Here is a 13239-nt window from a genome sequence, read left to right as displayed (position 1 = left end):
AAAGACAAACTGGGAGGAGATGCTTGTAACACACAACTAGTCAGAATTTCTTTCTTTTTTTAAAAAATACTTATTGTTTTTTTTGTTTTTTTTGCATTACGGGCCTCTCACTGTTGTGGCCTCTCCCATTGCGGAGCACAGGCTCCGGACGCGCAGGCTCAGCGGCCATTAAATGCTTATTGTTAAGACAAAAGCAAAAAGAAGGATTGAGGAGAGGGGGCAAAGTCATGAACAGGTGTTTGGCAGAAGAGGAAATAAAATGGTCCTCATTAGTAATCAGGGAAATGCACAAAAATCCATTCCACACCATCAGATTGGCACAAACTGTAGTCTTAAAATACCAGGCCTTGGTGAGGATGGGGAGCAATGGGAACTTTCACAGATTGCTGGGGGTTGGGGGGGGATAAATTAGCCTAACTCTGGAAAACACTATGGCTGTACCTAGTAAAGTGGAACGTGCCCATGCCCTGGGGCCCAGCAATTCTGCTCCCAGGTTTGTACCCCAGAGGAACTCTGAACGTGTGCCCCAGGACATGGGATGGCACTGATGGTAATAAGGAGACTGTGAAATTACCAGTTACTGAACACTGGTGTATCCAGGTGTGGTTTAAGTTCTTTGCATGAATTAACTCGTTTGCTCCTCTACACATTTATGAGTTTGGAGGCGCAGAGAGGTTGAGTAACTAGCATGAGGTCCCAGAGCTGTGAGAAGAGCAGTCGGTGGCTACGGAGTCCAGAATCTGCCCTAACCACGAGCGAGGCAAAGCACTCTGCTCAGTGTCTCATTTAACACTGCACCCATAGACCTGTGAGGCAGAGACTTCGTTCATTTTACAGATGAAGAAACTGAAGAGCAGAAATGTGCACGAGGTCACAAACGTAGTGAATGGCAGGGCTGGGAACGGACTCTAACGCAGCTGTCCAACTTCTCCCGCAGATGCCTCTTTTAAGTTAGGGCAGGGGTAACCCAACGCGGTTACGAGAGGGAAGCAGAGGACGCGGGGAGGGGAGTCTGATTATCCCACGTCCCGGCTCTGGCCCCACTCGACTCCCCAAGCCTCGCACAGCAGGGTGGGTCACCTGAGGGACGTGAGCATCTCCGGGACCAGCTTTCCCAGCCGCGAGCCGCAGCTTCCCCCACCTCATTGGCCAGGGCTGGGCATGTGCCCTCCGCGCAGCCAATGGGGCGAGCGCGGGGTGGGGGGCGGCTGGGAAGGGCCTGGGGCCGCGCGGCGCTTGGAGGGTCGGTCCGGCGCCGGCAGCGTCTCTGCCCGCCTCCCTATGAAATGAAGTGCCGGTTACTGCCCGGAAAGGAGGGGGAGTTGGTGGCTTGGGACTTATGAAAGAGAAGGTTTGTAATCACCACCGGAAGGAAAGGGAGAAGGAACTGACCAGACCAGCAGGACTGGGAAGAGTGGGAGCCCCCGCTGCGCTTGGAGACAGTGAGTACCAACCCCGTCAGCAGCTGGCACACAGGGACACACAAGAAGGCAAAGGGGTGGTGGGGTGGCCTTCTGTGCCAGGGGAACAAACCGGAGCCGGGTCTGAGATAAGCCGGTGGAGGGCAATGCTCCGCCTACCCGGAGGGCCTTTGGGACAGGGTGGGCAGCCATCTGGTTTGGAGGCATTCCCTCGTAAGGGACCCAAATCGCTCAGGCCCATGTGAGCAGACAGGAGGGGTATTTATTCTCCGACATCAGGGTATGTGGAGGAGCCCAAGGGCAAATGGGACCTGGGGCTGGCCTCAGGAAGGGTCTGGAACCCAGAAGCGCTGCCCGTGGAAGGTATTCCTCCCCTCCTGAAGACCAGCTCAGCCTGACGCCTGAGCTACAGAGCAAGGTGAGATGACCATCCGAAAGGTCAACTTATGTCTTCTGCATGCATGAGACCCCCTGGGCTGAACCAAAATCTCTCCATCCCAATTTCAGTTTCTGGGAATCGTCAGCTCCATTTACTCTTACTGAAATACACCTTTTTCCGCAGAGAAAAACGGCGGTTGACAGCTCCCCAGTTTTATGTGTCCAGTTTTCAGCCCAGGAAAGATTACTCTTTTGTTCTAAGTCCAGTGACCCCAGGAAGGAGACCATTGGTTCAGTTGGGTTCAGCACCCAGTGCTGGACCAATCAGTTGAGAACTTGACAGCCCCCACAGTAGCCTGTATATGGCAGGGAGGGCAGAGGACATTTTGTGGAGGACGATGCTGGAGAAACAATCCCAAAGATGTTCTGTCCCATTGCCCTGCCAGAGTCCCCCTCTGCAAAACCCTGCTTCACTTAAGGCAGTAGATGGGGGGAGCGTTCAGTGACAGCATCGAGGATGGTTCTGGGGGGCATGTGGCCCAGCTAACAGAGCTCTGTAGGGGAAGGAAGCACAGAGGAGGGTGGGGAGGGAAGTTCAGAAAAAGAAAAATGGCCAGTTGACCTTGAGGGGGATGTCAACCCTAAGCCGGCCTGGCCTGTGGCCATTAAAGATGGTCCTGCTATCAAGCTCAGAATAGGCAGTGTGAAATGAGAAACCACTTTTCTGGGACAGGTTAGGGAACCAGGGAGCTTAGCTGCTGTTTTGCTGTGTGACCTAGGGCAAGTTACTGCCCTTCTCTGGGCAGTTTCCTGTCTGTGAAATGGAAACTGCAGAGTGATTTGAATGAAGCACAAGTAAATGAAAACTCACTTTGAAAAGCCTAAAGCCTAGTGCCTAAGGCCTTCACCAGTAAGACAGAGGGTCCCAGCCATCACTCTGCTGGCACTGGGGCAATGAGTGGGCCAACCAAGCCCCACGAGGACCCCAGCATCCCCACTTGGCCACTCCCTGCCCAGCTCTACTCTGAGCCACAGGGTCCCCCTGGGAAAGAGCCAGGTGGCCTCAACCACTGAGAGTCAGGAACCCTGTGCCGGCGTGAGCATTTCAGGCCCCGTGGCAGGTGGGGGACAAGGACAGCCTCTTACTGCAGCCACCTACAATAGGCCTGACAGAGACTTTGGCCTTGGGGCCTAAAGGCATAGCTACAGGGGCCTCCCCTCTCCCCAAGAGTCTTTTTCCCCACTTGGTTTCCTGAGGCCTATCGATCCAGGCCCTCTGTGCCAGGACTGCCCGGCTCCCTGGGGCTGGGCCAGGGGCTGACCTCAGTCTCTTGTGCTGCAGAGCGAGGCTGTGAATCTGTTCCCTCGTGGCTCTGGGCCTCAGTCTCCACGCCACCTTTCTTCCCCAGCCTGGGCACTGCCCCTGGCTGCTTCTCAGATGCTCCTTTCCTCTGGTTCCAGGGCTGTGGCTACGATCTGGAAGCAGATGAGGCAGAGGCTGACCCCCACAGAGGGCGCAGAGGCAGGGCAGGTACCAGGTATGCGGTAGCTCCAGCTCTGCCAGGGAAGGGTGGGCAGTTGAGGAATCCAGGAGAACCAGCAAAGGTCCAAGCTGGAGGGACCCTTCGAGCCTCTGTTTCCCCCTCCAACTTGTGGATGGGGAGACGAAGGCAGAGAGAGAAACTGGGCCTGGGTCCCACAGGGAGGCAGGGGTCACTCTGCCTGTCCCTCTGGAGAATCCCCAAATGCTACCTTCAGGAGTTGAGAGGCCGATGGAGGCTCCTGTCCTCCCGGCGCTGGAGCCCTTGATGCTCGGAGCTGCACCAGCTCCTGTTCCCTGTGGACACAGCTCCCAGCCTGAGGGTCCACTGACAGATCTGCCCCGCTTCCCTCGGGATCCCCAGAGAGCAGCTGAGGCAAAAGACAGGATCCCCCACCCCGTCCAGCTCCTCCACGCAGGGTCATAAAGATGAGGCCCTTGGTCAGAGTGAAATAGAATCCAAGCACTGACAGTATTCAAGCTCCTGGTCGTGGGCATTGTCTATCACTGGTGGCTGCACATTATATCAGATTGTTTCCTGAACTTAATAAGAAGTGTAGACAATGCCTTGTTGGTGGAACAATGGATAGACTTTGTGACTGAAGCCCCATACACAGTTGGTCTTGGGCACATCTCTGTGGTTTTATGGCTTTAATACTGACTCACCCAAACTAGACCCCAGGTATCAGGAAGCTTAGGGGGACTGGAAACAGGCACTGTGCTCCATGCACTGTCTCGTGTAATCCTCACATCGTCCTTTGAGGTAGGTACTGTCAGTACCCCCATTTTGCAGATGAGGAAACTGAGGCTTAGAGAAGGCACACCTGCTCATACTCACCTAGTTGGTTGGTGGAGAAGCTGACTCGAGCACAGGACTTTTCAGCTCTGAAGGCCACTCTCCTTCAATCTCTGACGCCAGGCCCAGGAACCCAGACATCCTGACTCTCTGTGCCCCCAGAACCCACTTAGCCACGCTCCCTCCTGCTTCTTCCCCTAGATTCCCCTTTTCAGAGAAGAGAAGGCAGACAGGGCGATACATCAGGCCCCAGGCCCATCACTATCCCCCGAGGGGATGAGAGGGCTCACTTAACAGCGTGTCCCCAAACGCCCCCTGCCACCTGCCCCAGATTCTCAGGGGCAGGGGAAGAGCTGTGGGGCCTGGTGAGCATCTCTGTGAGGGAGGGGGGTTTCTCCCCCAGAGCCCCTCAGATCCAGGTGCCCCTCCCCCCCCCCATGGTCCTCACTTTCCCACCAGCTCCTGCTCCAGCCTCAGCTTCTCAGCAAGGCTCTCTGCCACCTTGAGGGGGAGTGGGGAGAGGCAGTGAGCACATTCGAGGGCTTCAGCCCTGTCGGAAAGGGGGCAGTGAGGGCTTGGGAGGGACTTGACTAGGGAGTCGAAGAAGGGAAAGCCAGTGGCCACAGTGTGACCAGGAATGGGCAGGGGAGACTGTGGGTCCCTCATTGGGCATGCAGGCCTGGCAGCGGCACAGAGCTGGGGGTGAGTTGAGCCCCTGGTTCTGGGCACCCTCCAGGGCCAGCTGCTGAGCCTCCAGCTCTGAGGCTTGAGCTTTCAGCACGTCCCAGGCTTTCTCGAGCTTAGGCCGCATCTGGGGCAGCTCGGAGCCCACCTCCTGCAGCGAAGTCTGCAGGAACTGGGGGTGGGGGGACGGTCGTTGACTCCTATCTCAATCTGGTGCTTCCCCGAGGACATCACCCCACTCCATTCTCACAGGGGCCTGCCTGGGACTACGCCTTGACCCAGAGAAGGGACAGCTGACTATCAGGTGCTGGGAGAAGCTGACGGAACAGCACTAGGGGGAAGGAGCAGGATGGCCTCTTTCTTCCCCTCCTAATTTTTAGGTGACTAAAAATTTCCCTGAGTCCAAAAATACTGATGGGTGAAACTCCCTCAGTGCTCCCTGTATGACTAATTCCTTCCAGCCTGAGAGCTTCCTGAGGGCAGGCCCCGGTCTCCAAATCCCCCTCTGTCTCCAGATCCTCCCCTCTCTCCCTGCACTGGGTCCCTGTGCACCAGGCCAGGCCCACAGAGCCTTGACTGTGATGCACTTGCTTTGTGTTGACTGGTGAGCCCACCCTGCCAAGGAGCGAGTGCCTGGTCCCCACCCAGGGCCACCCCGAGACCATGCAAGAGCAGGGCAGCCTGGGGTCCAGCCTGCAGTGGGTCTAGGCTCAGCTCTTGGCCCTCGGAGGAGACATCCTGATCCCGATTCACTGGTTCCAACAAGCTTTCCCCTCCCCGCCTCCGGAGTTCACCCTAACTTCACCTCTCCAGGTGGCCTCGGCCTCAGTTTCCTGGTCACAAGGACCCAGCGTGGTGTTAGAGGGCCCGGTCCACACAGCTGCATCCTCTGCCTGGGAGGCCCTGTCCCCAGCCCTGAGGGAGGGCAGCCAGGACCAACCCAGGCCAGCTCTCACCTCCCAGTGGGGCTGCAGTGACTCTGCCCCTGCCTGCTCCCAAGCTTTCCCCTCTGCCCCTGGGGGGGCCCCCCGGACACTCCTTGGGTTTCTCTGCAGGCCTCGGCTCTGGCAGCCCCTGGGGCAGGCCTTGCCCACATCCCATTCTGTATGTCATTAGCCCCACCAAGGACAGTGGGCCACTCCACTGGGACACAGGCCCTAAAGATCTGGAGAGTATGACCCAGGGACAGCAACCTAATGGGTAAACCAAATAGGGTCATAGTATCACTGAGGGTCAAGAACCCCTCCTGAGTCCTGCGACACCAGTCCCAGTGCACAGATGGGGACCTGAGCCCAGATTCAGCAGAGGGTTTGTCCAAGGCCACCTGGCCACAACCCCATCTCTGTGTTCTTGGAAACCCTGCTGCCTGGGAGGCCCAGGGAGGATTCCACAGTGGCTTCCCCTGCAGACTATGGGACTGGAGGCTGAGGGGAGTGGGCTTGACTGGTGCCCACTCAGTAAGTGCCAGTCTGGTCCCCAGAGAGAAGCCAAGCTGGGCCCAGACCTCCACAGGGGGCTGGGGATGGGGTGGAGTCCACCTTGCATGCACAGACTCATAGCCTGCCTGGGGTCTCTGCCGGGGCCCGCACCTATGGGAAGAGGGTGGGTGCCTAGAACTCGGGAACACCTGGGCGGCTGGCCTTCCTTCTCAGCCGGCTGGACTGTCCAGGTTCTTGTGTCCCTGTCCTGGCGTGTGGGCAGGCCCGGGCCACACCCACCCGAGGGCACCAACCCTTGCCCCTAGTAGCTCACGCTGCAGGTTCCAGTGCCAGCTGCACCCTGAGTCCTGCTCCTGCCCCCAGGCATCCAGCTCAGACCGGAGTGAGAGGCCCTTATCCATTTGTGGACAGAAGGGCTGCCTTAGCCCAAGAGGCCCCACACCCTGGACCTGAGCCCCCAGGTACTACAGGGGCCAGGACATGGAGCTTGGGACCCATTATACAGACAGGGAAGCTGAGGCCCCATGAGGGGAAGGGGCTAGTGCCTGTGACAGAGCCCGGGCTGCTTACTTTTTTGCACTAGGTCCCTGGTTTCCGGCTTGGGGAAAACTCTAGGGTCATCAGGAAGGGCTTCTGAGGGCCCTGACCCCAGGTGGGCCCCAACTCCGCCCACCCCAGGCAGCCCCTAGCTCCTCCCACCTTCCACCTCTGGATCCTGGCAGTCATCTGTTGTTTTTTCTCTCCAGAGCCTGCGTCTTGCTCCTGTCACCGGCCAAAGCCAGGCAGTGAAGCACAGATTGCAGCCCCATCTGTGGGGAGCCCCACCCCCATCCTCTCATGCCCACAGACACCCCCACACAGGCTCTTGAGTCTGGGCAGGGCCCCGCCTGCAGAGAGGAGCCCGATTTCCAGCCTGGACCCCAGTCCACCTCCCTCACCCGAGGTGCCTGGGGGCTCACTGAGCGGCCCCTCCCATGGACACTCCAGCCCCTCTGCAGCTGTGCCGGGGTCCTGGGATTAAGGGAGGGGAAAAACAAGACAAAGAACAGCTGGGTCCCCAAGATCCCAAGTCACACCCAACCCACCCAACAAGAAGGTAGCAGGAAGCAAATTGGAGGGTGTTGTGGATTGAACTGTGTCCCCCACAAAAAAAGGTATGTTTGCATTCTAACCTCCCATACCCCAGAATGGGACTTTATTTGGAAACAGGGTGTTTACAGAAGTAAATTTAAAATGAGCTCATTAGAGTGGGCCTTAATTCAGTATAACTGGTGTCTTTATAAACAGGGGAAACTTGAACACAGAAACATACACACAGGGAGAGTCCTTTGTGAATATGAAGGCAGAGACTGGGGTGATGCGAATGTCCAAGACTGTCAGCAACCACCAGAAGCTGGGGGAGAGGCGGGAACAGATGCTCTCTCAAAGCCCTCAGAAGGAACCAACCCTGCCGACATCTTGATCTCGGACTCCAGCCTCCAGAACTCTGAGACAGTAAGTTTCTGTTGGTTAAGCCCCCCATTTTGTGGTCCTTGGTTATGGCAGCCCTAGCAAACTAACACAGAGGGTGAATGAGATCAAACCCCCATGGCAGCTCTTTGGCCCCAAAGGGACCCTGATTCAGAAGGGAGACTTTTGCCTGAAAGCGGCCAGGCCTGCAGCAGCATGAAGTGTGTAACGATAGCAGCTAACATTTCATGACTACGTGCCACGTGTCCAGCACAGCACTGAGCTTCTTACATGCTTGTCCAGTTTAACCCTCACAGCCAGCTGCTGGGGGAGGAAAGCTGTTACTGTTCTTGGTTTTTACAGATGAGGGCCAGAGAAATGGAGTAATTTGCCCAAGGGCACACAGCTAGTATAATGTGGAGTCAGTGGTCAGACTCCAGAGCCCACAGTTTTAACCACTATTTTGGGGACAGTGAAGCCCACAGAATCCTGGGATTGAAGAGGAAGAAAGACTGAGGTAGAGACCCAGAGAGGGTCAGGGTGGAAGGAGCCTGAGGTGGGGGATGGGACTAGAGGTGCAGAGTGCTGGAGGCCCTGGGTGCCCCTCACGTCCCCTGCAGCCAGATGTTGATGCAGCATCAGACCCTATCCAGCTGCTGCCCCCTCTCCCTGCTGTGTTTGGCCCATTGGCTGCTCTACACAGGACCCCTGCCCACGATGTAGGGCCAACTTCTAGGTCACCTTTCCTGGACAAGCACAGGGCCTGGGGCACCCATTCACTCACAGGTGAGTCCTAGTCCTGGGAGGAGCTCCCAGGGACTGGAAAGAGGGAGAGAGGGCAGGGCAGTCCCTGAGGGGCACGGAGCTGGGAGACCCTAGAGCTGGGGCTCACATCTGCACTGGTTACGGGCCAACTGCATGGTGTTTGCATAGCGCTCCCCTGGCACCACCTCCGGCCTTCCCGGAGCCTGAATCTGACCAGAGGGCCTGGCCCTTGGTCACTGAGTGCCCTACCTTCTCGCTGACATGATCCACTGCACACCCCATAAAGAACAGAGTCCCTCCAGGCCCCAGGGAGACAATCTCCGACCCTCAAGAGTCTGGGTTGAGAAACAGACAAAAAATGAGATTTTCTGTACAAATGTGCATTTGCAGACTGTTACTGCAAATTTGCTTCCTTGAGGAACTAACAGCCCTCTCAGCCCAGCTCTGGACCCCAGTTTGAGGTTCACCAGTTTAGACCAACTCCACCTTCTGTGAGGCCTGGGCCAGCTAAGCACTGCTGCTGAGACCCCTCTCCCTGTGCTTCCAGCCATAGCAACAGATCACCTCTGGTTGGGGTCCTGCTGCACAGCGTGGATCCCATCCAGGTCCTTACAGCTCTCCATCACTGTGGCTCTGAGCCATCTCCTCGGTGTCTATCTATTTCTCTGTGTCTCTGTGTGGGCACATCTGGGAGCATGTGCACATGTCTCTGGGTGAGTGTCTGATGTATATCTTGGTGTGTGTGTGTGTCCAACTGTCTGTCTGCCCGTGCACACAGGCATTTGGCCAGGAGACTAAGGGAGGGTGCTGACCAGCAGAAGGCCTCCTCCAGGAGGAGCTAGAGGTGAAGTCGGGTGGACAGGGCCTGGGACCCCCGAGCCCTTGCTGTGGCCCCCACACTTCACAGCAACTCCTCACCTCCTCCACTTCTCATTTGGGTCAGGGACTATTCACAACACCCCCGCCTCCATGCCTCTCCTCTCTGGGCCTTTGCATGAGCTCTTCCCTCTTGTTGAAATGTTCTTTTTTCTTTTGTTCCTTGAAGATGCCTGTTCATCCCTCAGCGAAAATTTCGAGGCTCAGAAGCCCCCTCTCTGGGGAGGACTCTGCTATCTGCCGCCCCACCCATAGCTTTTATAGTGCCTCTCCCCTCATTGGGCACATTAAATTATAATTGCCTGCTTGATTCTCCCCCCCACCCCCAATACCAGAAGCACCTGGGGACAGGGAGTGGTCGGCTCCTACTTTGGTTCTACTGTGTACAGAAGAGGGCCAGACATGTAGCTGGTGGTTTGTAAATGCATGCTGAATGAATGAATGGAGAATGACGGAGCATGATGAGGAAGAGGCAGAAGGGAAAGAAGTGGAGGACAAAGCCGGGACATCCTGAGAAGGGGGAAGAGATTCATTGGCATGCAGGAGGAAGGACAGGGCGGTGGGGAAGAGAACGGGGAGGGAGAGGAAAGGGGTGGACAGAATGCACCAACCTGGGGAGGTCAGGCCTCATTCTGCTTCTGAAGTCTCTGTAGTTCTTCCTCTGAATTTCAGAGCAACTGCTACCTGGTGCCAGCATGCCTTCCAGTACTCAGCCACCTTCTCATGAAGCCTGGGATGTGATTCTTTCTCCTCCAGCTCTTTCCCGAGGGGCACTGGTACCTCGTGGACCTTGAATGTGCTACTAGAAATGGGGTGGTCTGGGCACAGCATGGACCTCAGATCACCCACACCTTTTTTCATACATTTTCAATGATTCATTTCCAAGTTGCATGCATGTCCTCACTATGTCCTGATGGCAGGGATGGGGACTGGGAGAGAGGACGCTCCTTCACGGCTCCCTGTACACATAAAACCCTCTGTCCTGAGCACTTCCACTCCCAAGCATCCTGACTTGAGCTCAGCAGCCAAGGTTATCTCACCTCCCCTGAGCCTGGCCCTGGGCCAGCAGGAGGGGCTCAGCCATGTGTCAGGGAGACAGGACTTGTTGAAGCTGACATATTTCCCACATGCTCCCATAAATGAGCCAGAATGTGACAACCAGGAGTGTTGATACCTGGGGAAGGGAGTCTGGCCTTGGCCACATGATTTAGGGATTGGGGTTCTGGGCTCCTCTCCTTTACTGGCTGTGACAGAGGCTGGCCCACCTCCTGCCCACAGGCCATCTCACCCAGTGTGAGAAAGGGACCCCCCCCCACCCCAGCCCAGCTTGAGCACTGAGGGGTGGGCCCGAGCAGCCATTTACCAGGCCTCCTGGCCCAGGGCTGCCCTCAGTGCTGCTAGCAGCACCGACTTCTCCCCAAGCAGCCAGACACGCTCTGCCTCCAGGGCCTGCACGTGGCACTCCAACACCGTCTTCTCTCCTTGCAGCTGCCGCAGCTGCTCCAAGCAGGCCTCTAGCTGCTGGTGGCTCTGGCCCAGCTCTTCTGAGTCTCTTGTTCACCTGTGAAGACCCCGCTCCATCCTGAGTCATGGCTCAGCCTCCCCTGGCTGGGATCTGTCTGCTTGAGCTAGCCCGTGGGCCTTTACCCACGCAGCTCCCTCCTCCCGAGTTCCTGACCTCCGCATCCTCTGAGAGTCAACCCTTCCAGGAGCCCTTCTCTGACCACCCCAGCCCACAGAGGCTTCTCAGAACTCCAGGCTTCAACTCTGGACCAAATGATTTGAGGCTGGACAGTCCCTGGCTTCCCACCAGCAGAGGGTGCTGTTTTGGTGGACAAGGATGTGAATGGTGCTCACTGGAGTTGGGCTGTGTGGGGGCCCGGCTCCAAGCTGTCCCTCTTGGTCGTTCTCTTTTCCATGGTGTCCTTAGGGCCACTCAACCTCAGAATCCCCCAAGGACAGGGCCCAGGTTCCCCTGCTTCTCTGCTCCCTGGCACAGGTGGGCATAGCCTGGCTCATTTGGTACCCTGGGTTCCCTGCAGGACTGACCATTTCCCTGTCTTGACCCACCTGGGTGAGCATCAGCAGCCGTTCCTGCAGGAAGGTTGTATCCTGAGCCTGTGCAGGGGTCTCAGCTACCGCCATCGAGAATCCATTTGGGCCCTGAAGTGCCTGGGCCCTGTTGCCATCCCAACTCTGCTCCTGGCCTTGCAGGCCTGGCACCAGCATCTCCTGCAGGTACACTCAGTCTAGGGGGCTCCTCCTAATCTTCAGACCACACTGTTATGACCCTGAACAAGCTTTTCCCTAACCATCTGGACTGTTTTCCCATCTGAACCGTGAGAGGAGTCAGCTGGATGATCGCAGGGTCTTCCCAAATGTTTGGGAGAGGGGCGTCCCTCCTGGGCGGAACAGAAGCCCCTGCACTGGCCTCCTTCCCCAGCTACTGCTCCAAGAATGAAGACCTGGGAGTGAAGTGTAGGGAGGGCCGAATGCGCAGGAGGGCCAGTGTTCAGGGCCCTGTCATGCACCCACGTGGATGGGGGGCTCTGGTCATCCCTACCTCAGGGGGCCCCAGGCTGAGCTCTGGGCCAAGAGACTGTCGGCCCATCTGGTCCAAACACTGCTGGGCCTTTTCCACTTCTGTCTGCAGTAAGTAGCAGGATCATGGGGGCAGAAGGGACTGTCTGCCCGTCCTCTGCCCCTCTGCCCCTCCCCCATCTCTAAGCACCCTCACTTGTCTTCTGCGTCCTGGTCTGGCCTCCTCCACTCCTCCTGTCTCTGGGAACCCCACAGCCTCTCCTGCTCCAGGTGGGCCACAGAGCATTTCACCTGCTGGGGGGAGGGCTGAAGGTAGCACAAGCCCCTGGAGAGGGCTGGCCCAGCCTCACGACACACATCCCCCACCCCCCGCAGGGCAGCGTCTGCAGCCCCTGATAAAGCAGGCTCACTCCACAAGCCCCTGCCTGCTCCACCAGCTGTGATAAGCCCAGCTGGGGGCCCAGCATGGACCTGGAGCTGCACAGCTATTATCACTACTGGCTCTAGATGTAAAACCCTCCACCTCCAGCTGGACACAAGACACATCACCTTCTCCAGCCCAGCTCCTGATGGCTTTGGAGCTCCAGCAAGAGTACAGGGGCTGGGACTTCCCTGGTGGCGCAGTGGTTAAGAATCCTCCTGCCAATGCAGGGGACACAGGTTCAAGCCCTGGTCTGGGAAGATTCCACATGTCGTGGAGTAACTAAGCCCATGCGCCACAACTACTGAAGCCCATGTGCCTAGAGCCCATGCTCTGCAGCAAGAGAAGCCACCACAGTGAGAAGTCGGTGCACTGCAACGAAGAGTAGCCCCTGCTCGCCGCAACTAGAGAAAGCCCGCCGGTGGCAACGAAGACCCAACACAGCCAAAAATAAATAAATATATTTTAAAAAAACAAACAAACAAAAAAGAGTACAGGGGCTGCTGCTGTGGAATGCTGGAGAGTGGGCAGGCATGTCAACTGGGTTCCCGGGGTCCTCCCTGGCTGGTAGGGAGCAGTGGCTCTAGGAGGGTCAGCTGTGGGCTGAGACCACCAGGTCACATAAAGGCTTAGGTATCTAGGCCATCACAGGGTGGCACTGTCCACACTCACACATGCGGCAGGGATGCTGGGTACCTCCCCTAGAAGCCTCAGGGTGTGCATAACCCTCCCTCCCTCCCTGGGGACTGAAGCTTCACCAGGGGTGATTGGGCTTCTGAGGAAACTCCTCTGTCCACTGAGCTGAAACCAGCCACCTCCTTCCCTCTTATTCTACCTGGGAGGGGAAGGGCAGAGGTTCCCTGGTCCTTCCTTTGCCTCTATCCACTGCTCCCAGCCACACCAGGCAATGCACTGCACACCTCCAGGGG

At 57.2% G+C, this 13239-nt stretch overlaps 1 long non-coding RNA gene across 1 annotated transcript; it reads left to right on the top strand.

Annotated features, from left to right (window-relative positions):
• The first annotated feature begins 1209 nt into the window (after nt 1-1209).
• LOC115862806 (uncharacterized) lies at nt 1210-12789 on the top strand. Its single transcript, XR_009562929.1, has 3 exons — nt 1210-1442; nt 7546-7752; nt 10837-12789. It is a non-coding gene; the product is annotated as an uncharacterized lncRNA (long non-coding RNA).
• Nucleotides 12790-13239: the final 450 nt, after the last annotated feature.

The sequence above is a fragment of the Globicephala melas genome, chromosome 2, assembly GCF_963455315.2.
Source record: "Globicephala melas chromosome 2, mGloMel1.2, whole genome shotgun sequence".
NCBI lineage: Eukaryota > Metazoa > Chordata > Mammalia > Artiodactyla > Delphinidae > Globicephala > Globicephala melas.
Note: the sequence above shows the minus strand (reverse complement) of the source record. Positions and strands in the feature narration are given on the sequence as shown.